At 36.5% G+C, this 14586-nt stretch overlaps 1 protein-coding gene across 4 annotated transcripts in view; it reads left to right on the forward strand.

Moving 5' to 3' along the window:
- The first annotated feature begins 3488 nt into the window (after positions 1-3488).
- Positions 3489-14586, forward strand: part of LOC128632922 (protein NYNRIN-like) — a 64649-nt gene continuing 53551 nt past the window's right edge. For 2 of the 4 annotated variants that reach the window (XR_008396568.1, XM_053680970.1), the window contains exon 1: positions 3489-7538. The gene's annotated coding sequence lies outside the window, so the exon portion shown is untranslated. The remainder of the gene's footprint in view (positions 7539-14586) is intronic. The other 2 variants (XM_053680971.1, XM_053680972.1) reach the window with 2 other exon arrangements.

Below are 14586 nucleotides of genomic sequence, written 5' to 3' on the forward strand. Positions count from 1 at the left end.
CCATGTTTTACGGATAAAACTATTAATGGGTAAAAGCTGATGGGTAAGTACTATTATCTGCCTGCCTCCTCAGACTTTTAGCTCTGCTTTGAAATAATGCAGACTTACATTGAGAGCTTGAGAGCTTGTATTGATCATTCAAGAAACAAGTCCAATTCATCGTCACTTTGAAACTACCTGGGAACAGAGAGACAGCTATGGCTACCCATTAGCTGTTTCTCTCCTGAGCTGAGCAAGCGAATTCTGGTATAGGCAAGAAACAACTTCTGTAATGCTTTAATGCTTTTCTTCCTCTCTAAAAAACTTCCCTTTCTGTTACAATGGATTCTTGTTGCATGCACTAGTTTAACTGCATCCCCCCCCCCCTTTTTTTGCTATGCTTGCAGTATACACTGTAATTACTGCAAAATATTATTTTATCAAGATAATTTTCCATTTCCATTAACAATCAGCTTAACTAGACACAGTCACTAGACCTAGAATCACAAGTGTTTGGAAAGCTGTTTCAGTATGTTATTCACTAGTTTTATACAATTATTCACCAAGACTAAAAAAAACAAAAAAACAATTACAGTATAGACTAGCACATACAATTTTCTTTTTCTTTTTACTTTAGTTATAACAAGTAGATCAAAGCAGTCATGGACTGGTTGCATCTGATATCTCTTTGCCTAGTGCAATGCTTTTTGGGCTTTGTTAATTTTCTTCCAGGACTTCATCCGGTGTTTAACACCACAGCCACACCACTAACCACTCTTACCTCTGTGCTAGTTGGACCTCAACTTGTCAACCTAGCCACCCTCTCAATTTCTCAAGATCTTTCTCTTTAAAAAACAAAAGAGAGAAAAAAGAGGGGAAAAAAAACTTTTGTATTCTGATTAGCTCCCTGTAGCGAGCGGTCAGAGGTTTTTCCCTGGCATTGATTTTTTTTTTTTTTTTAAATCTATTACTATTACTGATTGGTGGTTCACTGTAGTTCACTCCACACATGGAGGCTAGGATTTAATTCCAGTGTGGAGTGAGTCACCACATAGCATTTTCTACTTTCAAATACTAAACCAGTATAGGACTGGCATATGGTTGTTGGTAGAATGATAACAGCAGCATGGGCAGCATGGTGGTACAGCAGGTACCATTGCCATCTTACAGCTCCAGGGTCCCTGGTTTGGTCCTGAGCTTGGGTCTGTGTGAAGTTTTGCATGTTCTCCCTGTGTTGTCTGGAGTTTGCTTCCACATTCTAAAACATGCTGGTAGGTGAACTGAATGCTCTAAGTTGCCCTTAGGTGTGTGTACATGTGTGCATGTGGGTGCGTGCATATGCAACAGTGCCCATTAATAGGCTGGAGATCCATTTCGGGTGTATTCCTGCCTAATTCCAACTGTTCCTTGGATTAAGCACTCATTAAAATATCAATGAAGGTTTGATAGAGTTGTATTCACCAAAACAAACAAATCCAAATAACAAACAAAAATAAGATCAAAGAAACAGAAAATGTTCTACCCTACCTCCTTATCCCAAAAGAGGAGAAAAAGGGTCATCAAAATAAATTTCTTGTCCTTTTCCCTTTTCCAAACGATTTACCAGATATTCAGAATACATATTATTGTTCATTAATTCATTTTCTGTGACCCCTTTTTCTTTATTAGAATCACAGTGGATCCAGATCCTAAACCAGGAACAACCATGTGGTCAGAGGTTATTATTAACCACAAAATTACTTGTGCTCTAACAACCCCGCTAGAAACTACTGCAACAAATGTTGCCTCAAAGTGAGGTATGTAAGATTGGGAGAGAGAGTCCCCTATGACTGCCTCTAATGCTTTTTCCCTCTGCTTTTGCAGACAGACCAAACTATAATTCAACTGATAAATATGATCAATTATGAGACGCCACACAATTCAGCAGAGATAAATAGACAGGAAAACAAGAAACGATCCATCAGAAGATTCCAACTGACAGTCAGGCGGAGAATCAGCACTTAAATTCAAATGCAGAGACTAACTGATTGAGATGATCACATGAGTGGCGCAACAAGTATTGTAAAAAGACCCAAGAGTTAAACTTTGCCTGCTCCTATCGTACTTTGACCTCAAGGTAGAACTGCTGCTATCCAAAAATGAAAACTCTGAACCTACAGGACCAGTTCAGATGAACAACATACAGTATATGATAGTCCCATGCTATACAATTCACCTCAGTTAAAATCAATACACTTGATGAGGGGTGAAAATAAGACTTTTTTAACAATCTTTATTGCTACACTGAGAGGTATTTAAGCTAAAGACATTCTGCATAACCCTTTGTCCCAAACTTCTTAATTGCAATCATTAAATATAATTAGACAGCAGTGCCTTAAAAATTCATGTAGCACTTAACATTGACATAATCCTGATGTACGCAATTAATCACTGGCACACATTCAGAGCATGCTCTGAAATCCACTAGATTTCAATTCACAAGCATTGTTGTTCTAGTCAAATCCTAAATAAAAATTATTATTTGCCATAAAAGTTCCCTCCGTCTCTTAATGGAGTGCATTTTTCAACACAAAAATAATAATTGAGTGTAAAATGTGTTGTCTTTAACAGGAATATGGTCAAGGGAAAAAAGGGGACTCTTTAGCAGGTAACACTTTAATTTATGGTGTGTGAAAAAATATCAAGTAATGTAGTTTACTAATTAAATATACATGAGTAATGAATAATTATTGTATACATATGCATTGTATGTAATTTATTAACATTTAAGGTTTAGGTTAGGGTATATTTGCAAAGATTAATGAATGAACTACATATAATTTGATTATAAATATTACCAAACCTTAAATTTAAGCATTAATGATATTTGATGCATTGTTGTCCAGCCTGTTGTTAAATTTTTGTCTTTTTTGACCTATTTCCTGTTTCCCACTGATAAGGACTTATACCCTCCAGGTTGCCCTGTGTCTTGCTGAAGACTTGTTTTGCTTTTCTACTCGAGGGTGGATATTTTCATGTTGGTTCTGCTTAAAGACTGGAAGCATTTTCTTCGACATTGACAGTCATGTAATGCAGGCACAGACAGGGGCAAGTGCAGGAATGGGGGTTTAATAAAATAACAAGTCCAAAGGATCAGTTAGAAATCAATACACATAGATAAGCAAGGGTCAATCGATTAGGCAAACAGTCCAAACTAGGCAAGGCAAGACAAAGTCGTGAACTTGAACAGTCATTATTATTATTATTATTATTATTATTATTATTATTATTATTATAAATTCATAGGATAATGATGACTGTACCCTATATCACAAATTTCTATCAGGGTGTCACGAATCGTGACGGAGCAGAGATAGGACGGATGCAAGTGCTGGATGAACAGTTGTTTATTAGAAAGAGAGACAGGCAGACAAATCCAAAACGTGATCCAAAACGTAATCCACAAACATGCAAGAGGTCAGACGATTGGCAAACAGGCATACACGGGGCAAGGCAGGAATCTAGGCCGATAAACAAAACAAGAAACGAACTATGACGAGGGGCTGGAAGCGGATAATCCAGCGCGAACTAACTCTAACCATGGACCGTGACTATGATACGCGCTAAACTAACTCAAAAGTATTACTCTTCCGCGTTGTGTGCTGGGACACGCGCGGTATATATGCGGACATGATCAGCGTCTAAACCGCTAGCAGCTGAGAGCAATTCAGACCCACGTGAAATCCCAGCCAATGACAGAACAGGGAGGAGACATGACAGAAACATAAACAAAACACACGTGTCCAGATGTCATTACAGTCAACAACGGAAAAGCAGGTGCTCGCGCATTCGCGCTTAGAGCACGCTGCTTCAAGGGGGAATCGTGACACAGGGTATTTCTATATTTCTATTTATATATCATGGTACAAAATACAATCAATTAATCAATCAACCAAAATTTTATAGCTAACAAGCTTAACAGACAGGTTCTGTGGCTAAAAGTATTCATGTACCTTGCCATCCCCTAGTAATCGAATAATCCTCCTAATAATGTAAATTTCTGTTGTCATGGAAAATTTGAGTTTTTCACTTTGAAAAAAAAAATTAATGGTTTAACTATTTAAAAAATTAAATTTTTGAGAGTAGGTCTTTTCTTTAAAAGACCACAGTCACTTGCGTGTCTAATAAGAGCTAAAACAGCACACTCTGATGCACTTTTCCACTTGTGTGGATCCTGTGAAGTCATTTTTATCCGAAGGGAAGTGAACTGTTAAACTTGCCATCACTGAAAGATGTAATGCCAATGTGTCAAACAGTGTGTTCTCTCTCCTGGCTCATTGAACTGAGCCATCTGACTTGCCTAGCAGCCATCTTTGCTCCCAACCAAACCAATGCCTACTAAGCACTGAAGCGGGATTTGTTAATAGTGCTGTCTCCACATTGTTGTGCCATCTGTTTCAAGACAAGTTGTCAAGGCGAAATGGTCTGTTTAATTACAGTGATTACACTTTTACACACACTCTCTCTCACACATGTCTCAGACCAGGAAAAATTATGGCTTGTCTCCTCTGGCCAGCTTTTAGTAAACTACATTCTGCTCATAACATTTTTATATTGTCATTAGAAGCTAGCTGAAGGTATCTGAAATCTTTCTGGAATGCTGCAGCACTTGTTGGATTTTAATGTCTGGTTTAAAACCTTGCTGAGGGCAGCTGATAAAATTTATTGGCCAAAGGATGACAGCACAATCAAGAAGAAACAAGCGCATTTAGACAACCAAATACATTCTTGATTTTAGATTATAACAGCTTTAAAAATTGTATGCACTCAGATTGAAAACCAAGAGACTGAAGCAAATGTAAAGCTAAAATATCACCTTGGGAAAAACTATATTTATTCCAGTATGTGTTTAAACTAAAATTACATAACACTATAGCTAAAATGGAACTGTTAAAAGGATCACAATACCCAGGGCTGTATAGTAATGTTGTTACACATGAAAGGATAAACTCATCCTGTGCTACATGCATGGTGTACATCTCCACCCAAATATGTCAAGTGTACAACACCCACACTGCTTCTATAGAGCTACAGAATTACAGCTCTTTATTATTATTTAAAAAAAATGGGAACTGCAACCAGCTTTAAAGTGCCCCATTATGCTTTTCAAATATTACCTTTCATGTAGTGTGTTATAGAGCTGTTTGTGAATGTAAAAATTCTACAAAATTTTTAAAAAATCAAAGTGCACGACAAATGGAGTTATTGTCTCCCAAAAGAAAGAACCGATTCAGAACAGCTGAAATGAGTCGTCAGTAATTCCAGACTTACTTCCTGCACAAACCTACATAACTTTGTAACAAAAAAACAACCTCAGATCTTCATTGGCTGCTTGCAAAAAAATGTGTATTTTGACCCGCCCTCAAACACTACAGTTGTAGTTGCGTTCTGAAAGCGTTAGGTTCATGTCTAGAAGATGTTGTTTTCTGTTCTGCAAAACCAAAACCACGTTTCATGGACTTCTAAAGGATGAGGATGTAAAGCATCAGTGATTAAAATTCATTTTAAAACATACCACAGCAGTTCAACTCTGACCTTCATTTGTGTTCCTGTCATTTCACTGACGACTGCTTTTCAAATCTAGCTGAAGTCAATGTGGGATTTGCAAAATGATTATTCATAAAGGTTGGAGCCGTACTCACTTTATTTGGACAATCTTGTGCCTGTGGATCACAACCTGTAAGTATGATTAGTTCATTATGTGTGTATTTTCTACCGAGTGTTCCAAATGCGTAGTTTTGTGTTGTTTACATGTACAGCCAGTACACAGCTGTTAGCCTGTTAGCTGTTAGCCTCTGCTAACTGGCTAACTCACATTATTGCCAAACCACATATAAATGTACCATTGAAAAATGTCCTGTTCTTGTCGTGCTTGTGATGGTGGTTCAGGTTGATCTTCCAATGTATCACTATCAGACTCAAGCTAAAATTGATAAGATAAAAGACATTACTGAGCTGAAATTCAGTAGCCCAATCACAACAGACTGGGACATTTGACCAGTCAGAGCAGAGTAGGCTCTCTGAAAGGAGTTTAGAGTGAATGGATCCTTAAGCGAATCGTTTGTGACACTGAGAAAAATAGGTAAGGCTGCAATGTAAATTATAAGAAAATTAAAGTGTTTTTTGTTTGTTTTGTTTTTTTACCTTGTATACATGTAAACCTATTGTATGAGACCTCTAAAACAAAATTATGCACTTTAATATAGCATAATAGGGGTACTTTAAGTGAGGCCCATTAGGGTTAGGAACAATGACTGTATATATGAGTGAACACCATGGCACCATTGGTTTTGATGCCTTTTTTATTCAAATGGGAGTTGCCATCTTGCAAAAATTGGAGTCTGTGCAGTAGAGACCTTGGAGGCACAGTAGAAGTATAAGTATAGTGCACTATATAGCCAAAGGTTTGTGGACACGTTATCATCACAGCCATATGTGGGCCTTCCCCAAACTGTTGCCACAAATTTGGAAGATATTTTGTATAAAATGTTTTACTTCCCTTCACTGGAACTATCTGGCCTAGCCCAGACATGTTTCAGTATGACAATGCCCCTCTGCACACACTGAGGTCCATATACACATAGTGTGCCAAATTTGGTGTGGAAGAACTCAAGTGGTCTGCACAAACTTGGCCTGCACATTGTTCATTGTTCATTGTTCATTGATGTCTGACAGCATTTATTTATGCATAGCTCTCTTAAGATCCAGCTACAGCATCTCAAAGGGGTTGAGGCCTGGATTTGGCATAGCCATTCCAACACTCTGATTTATTTATTTATTATTATTTAGCAATTTAGATGTTGATTTGCTGGTGTGATTGGGGTAATGGTCCTGCTGAATGACCCAATTTTGGCCCAGCTTAAACTGCTGTACAGATTGCCTCACGTTTGTCTCAAGAATAAGAATACTGGTATAAAGTAGAATTCATTGTTGTCTCAATGACTGCAAGTTTCCTAGGTCAAAAGCCACCATGCTTGCTAGTTGGTATGGGGTGTTTGTGGTGATACACAGTGTTTGGCTTTCACCAAACATGACGCTGTGCATGATGACCAATCATCTCCACCTGTTTATAAAATACAGTTAATTATCTAAAACCACTCAAAACAAACTGCTAGAATGTACGCTGGATAAATGTATGTTGTATGCTGTCTGTGACTGTATGTTGTCGATTCTCAATCGCCAGTTATGAGGTTATTCATTTTGAATGCCTTCCTGCCCCACCAAAATCTATGGTCATGCGATACAGTTAAATAAATAAAATAAATTTAACTAAATAAATAAATAATACAATATATTGGATAAAATAAAGAGGTCATATAAAAAGAGTTTGATGAATAATTTTCAGTTCATGCCTTTCCAAATTATGTACAGTTTTATATCAATCTTGACACAGGAGAAGTGTTTTTTGACTTTGCATCTGTTTTTCAGGCTTTACACTTCAGTTCTGTCTTGATGATGAAGTAATTGGGCAGTTTTCCATATCACAGCCTGATTCTCATGCGTAACTGTGGTTTTTCACGGTGAGTAAGATCATACATGCAAGAACATGCTGAGAGGGAAGTAGTGCCAGAAAAATATTTTACTCTGCCTCAATTTTCCTCATTTGGACTAGTGTTATACTATGCAAGAAAACTTGGTTGATAAGCATGGAGTGATGGAAACAGAATGAAGTTTCAAATGTTATTAGGATGACACAAGCCCTTAATGGAAAAGATTTGTTTTTTTACTGACTAGCTATTTAGAGACAATCATCATCATCATCATCATAAAAACAAAGAGTTAAACAATGTAGTTCTGTTTACACGGTATCTTTAATAACTTTGTATTTAACTAATGAATGATTTTTGTACAGTGTAGTCACTGAGGGCTGTATTACGAGTTGGCAGGGAATTTATGCAGGGAAAGTTACTCTGTTCAGAGTTGGGTTACACAGCTGCTTAAGTAAATTTTCTGAGCTCACCTTTCAGATTACTTAAATTACCTTAGGGTAGTTCACACTTCCAAGGTTGCTATATTTTTCTTCATTAGAAATGTAGATAGAAATGTAGCATATAGATCACCAACTTTGAACACAATTGCTTGCCTTTAAGTCTAAAAAAAAATCTGGGATACAAAATTCGTAGAAATAGATATAGAAATGTTTTTTCTTTGCTGTCAAACATAGTATGATGTAATAAATGTAAAAGAAAATAAAAAATACTAATATGATGATATATGAACGAGAAGGTGGCAAGTACTGAAATAAAAGAAATCTAGGAGTCTAGTATATTGCCAAGCTATTTCTATGAATAGCCCTAGTTGTAATTATAACATAATTCACTGCAAATGTGGTTGAAGTTAACCGTATGGCTTACAGCATCATTATTCCTCAGGTTATAAAATAACACTTGATTCGGTACATTTTATTATTTATACATTTATATATTTTGTATCCTATATTGTGCTCCAACATTTATTTGCATACATAATTTAATGAAGCCACCGGATACTAAATCGAGGTCATGAAATCATAATGTGTGTTGGTATATAAGTTATAGCACATGATGCTTTTTTAGCTCTTAAGTCTGTTATGTCTAAGGTCTGAATATTGATGTGCGCAATTTCAATATTAATCCTCCCTATGTGCATCTAAATCCACTCTCGATATAGCCTTTAAGTTTGAAGTGCAAAACTTCATTTGCAGTGCAGTCAATACTGTGTACTTCCCAAGAGACAACATTAAATCTGACCACATAGAATAAAATTTTATAGTAGTAGTGGACTAGGAGTGAATAGTTTCTTCTAGTTGCTGTGCATATATGGTTTCAGTATAAAGTGGGTTGAATTAGGCCTATTATTGGGGTATGGATTTAATGAAAGACACCAGCATACTGTGCTCTCTGCTTTTTGTTTTCCTTTTCTAGTCCTTGGCTGATGTAATGCCTCTATGATATAATAACATAAATAAATACAGAATGAATTGCCCTCCTCCATGCTATACCAGTGCGAGCTTCACAGCATGGGGTCTGCTTCATACTACAAAGTTGTTGGATGCTTCTCTGTGTTTCTCATTTATATGAATGGCATCGTGGTCCATCAGTTCACCAGGGGCAGGCCATACTTTTCAATGGTTATCAATCAAGTCAGTTAGGTTAGCATTTTATGACTACACAACTGTAATATCCAAGCCCAACAGATGCTCACACCAGCATCTCAAAGTTACTCAGCGAAATGAGTGAGGATTTTCAAAGGCACTACTCCACAGGGTTCTGAGAACAAGCTGTCTGGTGGTGGGAAGGGGGAAAATGAGGGGCAGATGAGACAATCTGGAGCTCCAGCCAATTTTTTTCTTATTTAGCTGTATTGTCTCTTGATACACTGCTTCAAAGTTCCTCTGGCCTCTTAATCTTTTGATGGGGTTCACATCACCACATCACTTTGTTGGCCAACCTTTACAGGGAATGAATTTAAACTAGCTGCTTAAGAAAAGCTTAATTAAGGAATAATGAAGACTCAACATTTTACCTGTAACCTGTAACTTTGCCAGCCATAGAGTGACAGCCAACTGTGATGTGTTAATTATTTAAACCAACTCTTAGATTTGTGAAAGTACTGTCATGTGAAAAATAAATACACCCCATGGAAATCTTTTCATTTATTTATTTATTTATTTATTTATTTATTTATTTATTACGTATTTGGACAATCAAACATTTGATCCTCTTTGAAACAGTGCCTATTAATAGAGTTGATACACTATGAAATTGCCACATAAAATGACAATTTTGTAATAATTTTCACAATTTAAATTTCTTTAAAAAAAGCAGATCAGTCACATGGAAAAAGTACGTACACCCCTACATTCATCACACCTTCAAATCCATAAAATTAGAATCAGGTTTCAAGATTGGGTGCCAGTGATTACAACCTGCTTAGGGAGTGCAGGAACCTGTTTTATTTATACCCCTCTCATATCTAGTGTCTAGTGTTCCTTTTGTTATTGAGGTGTGTGGTGTTATCATGCCAAGATCTAAAGTGTTCTCTAAGGCCTTCAGAAAAAAAGGTTGTAGATCCCTATGAGTCTGGTAAGGGATTTAAAAAGATCTCCAAATGATTTGAAATACATCATTCCACTGTGTGGAAATCATCTACTAATGGCACAGATTTCAATCAACTGCCAATTTGTCCAGAACTCAGTGTTCCATCAAATTCAGCCCAAGAGCAGACTGTCTGATGCAAAAAGAAATCTCCAAGAACCTCAAAATTGAATCACAGGATCTACTAGTAGGTCTTGCAACTGTTGGTGTCAAAGTGCATGCTTGTACAATCAGAGATTTGACCTGCATGGGAGGCGTGCCAGGAAAAAGCTTTTTCAAGGCTACAGTTTGCCAATGGGCATATAGCCAAAGACCAGGCCTTTTGGAATAATGTGCTCTGGACAGATAAATCAAAGATAGCATTGTTTGGCCACAGTAACAGCAGACATGTTTGGCGCTGACCAAAGACAGCTTTTCAGGAGAAGCACCTCATGCCAACTGTGACGCATGGTGTTGGAATTGATATGATTTGGGGTTGCTTCACTGTCTCAGGGACTGGACAGCTTCGATTCATTGATTCAGCTATGAATTCTGCATCATATCAAAGAGTGCTTGAAGATAATGTGAGGCCATCTGTCCAAAAGTTGAAGTTGAACCGAAAGTGGACCTTTCAACAGGATAACGATCCTAAACACACTAGCAAATCCACCAAGGAATGGCTCAAAAAGAAGAAATGGAGGATTATGGAATGGCCTAGTCAAAGGTCAGATTTGAATCCAATTTAAATGTTGTGGGGGGGATTTGAAACGGGCAGTACATACAAGAAAACACTCAAACATCTGCAACTGAAAGAATATTGCATGTAAGAGTGGTCAAGAATTCCAGCAAGCCTGGTGATTATTAGCTGTCTTTACTTAGGCTTAGCTAATGTTTCCTTGGATCCTTGGTGATAAAAGGGAATAAATATAAACCAGTTTGAAGTGCAAACGTGCAAATTGAGTTCAAAGACCACTTTAGTATGCAATCAGATCAAGTACTCCAGTACTTATCCCCCCCCCCCCTTTTTTTTGGGAGCACTTGCAAAATAATATTAAATCAACCCCAGTAAAGTAAGTAAAAGTTTTTGTCATATTTACTGAACCACTGAATATTTTTTTTTCACTGTATAGCAACCAGTAATGTATATAGGAGACTTTATTTAACAGAAGTGTATTTGCAAGGTATCGGTTTAAAAAAAACAAAAACAAACACGTATTAACTAGTAAAACCATTTTTATAGACTGTTCTACAGATTTAATTGCTTAAATTATAAATCAGGAGAGTAATACATTAATTTATTAATAATGTACTAATAAATAATTTATTAATCAGCAATATACAGAATATTAGTCAGTTGAAATTCATATACTAATTCATAGAAGAGTAGTTAATAGCTTGTCCAAGATATTACTATCATTATCACTTTATGTGAAGGATACCTTCATAGTGCACACATTCAAAGAAATAAACACAGATTTTTAAAACAAAGAAAAGAAAAAAATATATATATATATATAATATATATATATATATATATATATATATATATATATACACATGTATACACACACACACACTCACCGTCCACTTTATTAGGAACACATGTACAATTATTGCCAATTATGTGGCAGCAGTACAATGCATACAGTCATGCAGATACCTGAAAAGATTCAGGTAATATTCACAAATATCAGAATGAAGAAAAAGTATGATCTCTGTGACTAATTCTGGCATGGATGTTGGTGCCAGATAGACAGCTGAAGATCAGAAAATTAATCACTTTGCCTTTTACCAGTCTTCAACTGTCCAGTTTGAAGTGTTGTGCATTCTGAGATGCTTTTCTGCTCACCACGGTTGTGCTTATTTGAGTTACTATAGACTTCCTGTCAGCCCAATCCAGTCTGGTCATTCTCCTCTGATTTCTCTCTCATCAACAAGGTGTTTCAGTCTACAGACCCTCCACACACAGGATGTTTTTTTTGTTTTTCACACTGTGCTGTGTAATGAGACTGTTGTGTGTGAAAATCCCAGGAGATCAGCAGTACCAACATCCATGCCAAGATCAAAGTCACAGAGAGACACTTTTTTTGTATTGCACTGCTGCCACATGATTAGTCAACTGTATGAATGTGCAGGTGTACATATAGGTGTTCCCAATAAAGTGGATGATAAGTGTAAATATAAGTTTAAGGCAGTAAGTCCATGTGTTTCTAGGTTGGATCTCTCTTGGATATTGTGTGGATTGTCATCTTAATAACATTGAAATATATGATTGGACTTGTCATAGATACTTTCTGGAAAACATTTGGGCAAATCTACTAATGCATGTGAAAAGAAATAGACTAATATTTAATGAAAATAACTGACAAATACAAAAGGCTTTATTAGTCCTTATATATATATATATATATATATATATATATATATATATATATATATATATATATATATATATATATATATATATATATATTCCATTCAATTGAAGCATTTCATCTGTTGTGCTAAAGCAAGCTTCGAAAGTTTATGAAACGGTTTGACCTGGTTTCTCAAGTGAAATGGAATATGACTACAGGAATAGTACACCAAATAGCCCTAAACTTCACCATGATGAAGTGTGTCTGCTTTCAGATTCACTCCAGTTGAGTCTCTCTCCATTTGCCCTTTAATAGCACAAGAAAATATGGTGCTGCTACTGAAGTGTGGGTAAGGATTAGGTCCTATAACCAAGAGGAATGAATGAACTGCCATTTGAGTGCAATTTCCAGCACTTGATGTGCTCAAATTCAAACCTAATTAAAAAAACTTTAAATAACAGATATACAGTGGTGGTAATATAGAGGTTTGAATTGGACATTTAGCAAATATTTCCATGTTATACACTAATATTGCTTTATACTGTTTAAAAAAAAATGCAGTTATAGCAATTGCAATAAGTGGTACAGACTCTTATGTGGTAAAGGTGCCACTTTGACTTATTAATGAACTAAACTGAAATGATTCAATATGTCTGCATTGAGAAATAATGATTGTTTCTATATATTATACTCGGAATACAAATTAGTGACCTGTTCCACACTCATATTTTCATCCTCTCTTGTAGCACTGTGTCTAGAGCCACTGATCCGCTGATATAGTTTCTTCCTTACCTAAACTTTTTATTTTTAAAACCCATATGCTACAAAATCAGAGCAGCTCCTTTTTCATAATATTATCTGACAGCATGAGCATGTAGCTGTACCCCCTGTGCTAGCCATTTAATCTACACCATCCCCTTCTGTAGTCCAGTGTGAATTAAAATGTCTCACAGGTCATCAGTGTATCACTGGGTGTTTTGTGATACATGGGTGCATAATGAGTGAGATCACAGGTGACCCTTTAGACATGCACCAAAACCCAGATCACAGTGCAGTACTATGTCAACTCGGAGCCATTTTCCTATAGAGATCTGGAAAACAACATCCATCTAAAAATTATTATTATTATTATTTTTTACAGTTACATTTATATAACGCTTTTCTGGACACTCAAAGTGCTTTACAATGTATGGGGAAAATCTCTTCAACCACCACCAGTGAGTAGCATCCACCGGGATGATGCGATGGCAGCCAAAGTGCGCCAGAACTCCCACCACACACCAGCTACTGGTGGAGAGGAGAGTCATATAGCCAATTCAGGGATGGAGATTATTAGGGGGCCATGATAGATAAGGGCCAATGTGTATTTCTCCAGGACACACATAAAAATGAGACAGAAATTGTACTAGCATGGGACAGCTCTGGAAAACAGCATGCATCTAACAGTGAGACAGAAATCTTATGTATACTTTTTTCAAGCAAGCATATGAGTGCATGACAGGAAATGTGGTAGATGGTCTTAAATTAGGGCCTGGCATCTGAGTCACTCAAATTTTATCCTGTCACTCACAGATTCTCTTGCTGAGAAAGATTTCTATAATAGATTGCACTCCGATCCCATTCCTTCCAGGTTGAAATTGCTAGAAACTGGAGGACATCCAGTTTTGTACATAAAGTGGCATTATATTTTGGTCCTGTTAATGAAGTCCCACACTTCATCCCTGAAGCTTACCAGAAAGCTTTGTTGTATTATTACCCAAGAACATTGGCTATGTTTTTTCAGGTGTTTTACGATGTTGGCATTATGTTCTTCAAGCAGTTTTTGGGTCGATGTATTTGGGTCATTTAGCAAGATTAATTAAAAAAATCCTTGATTTTTGCTTATCAAATCACATGATGAACAACCTCTGCGGTTAGCAAATTGCAACAACAGGAGTATTTAGATGGGTTAACAACACTGACTCTCCTGTACAATGACAAGCTGCTTAGATGATTTTCTTCTAATAATGTGAAATAAGTGTCAGTTTTCCTTTTATATATATTTCCTTTCATTTAATATTGTCTACTGAATCCTAAATGCATTCAAAAAAGTGTATTTTAATAAAAATGTGAATAAAACTATAAATTGGCAATTTATTCCACTTTCATCCTTGCAG

The sequence above is a fragment of the Ictalurus punctatus genome, chromosome 6, assembly GCF_001660625.3.
Source record: "Ictalurus punctatus breed USDA103 chromosome 6, Coco_2.0, whole genome shotgun sequence".
NCBI lineage: Eukaryota > Metazoa > Chordata > Actinopteri > Siluriformes > Ictaluridae > Ictalurus > Ictalurus punctatus.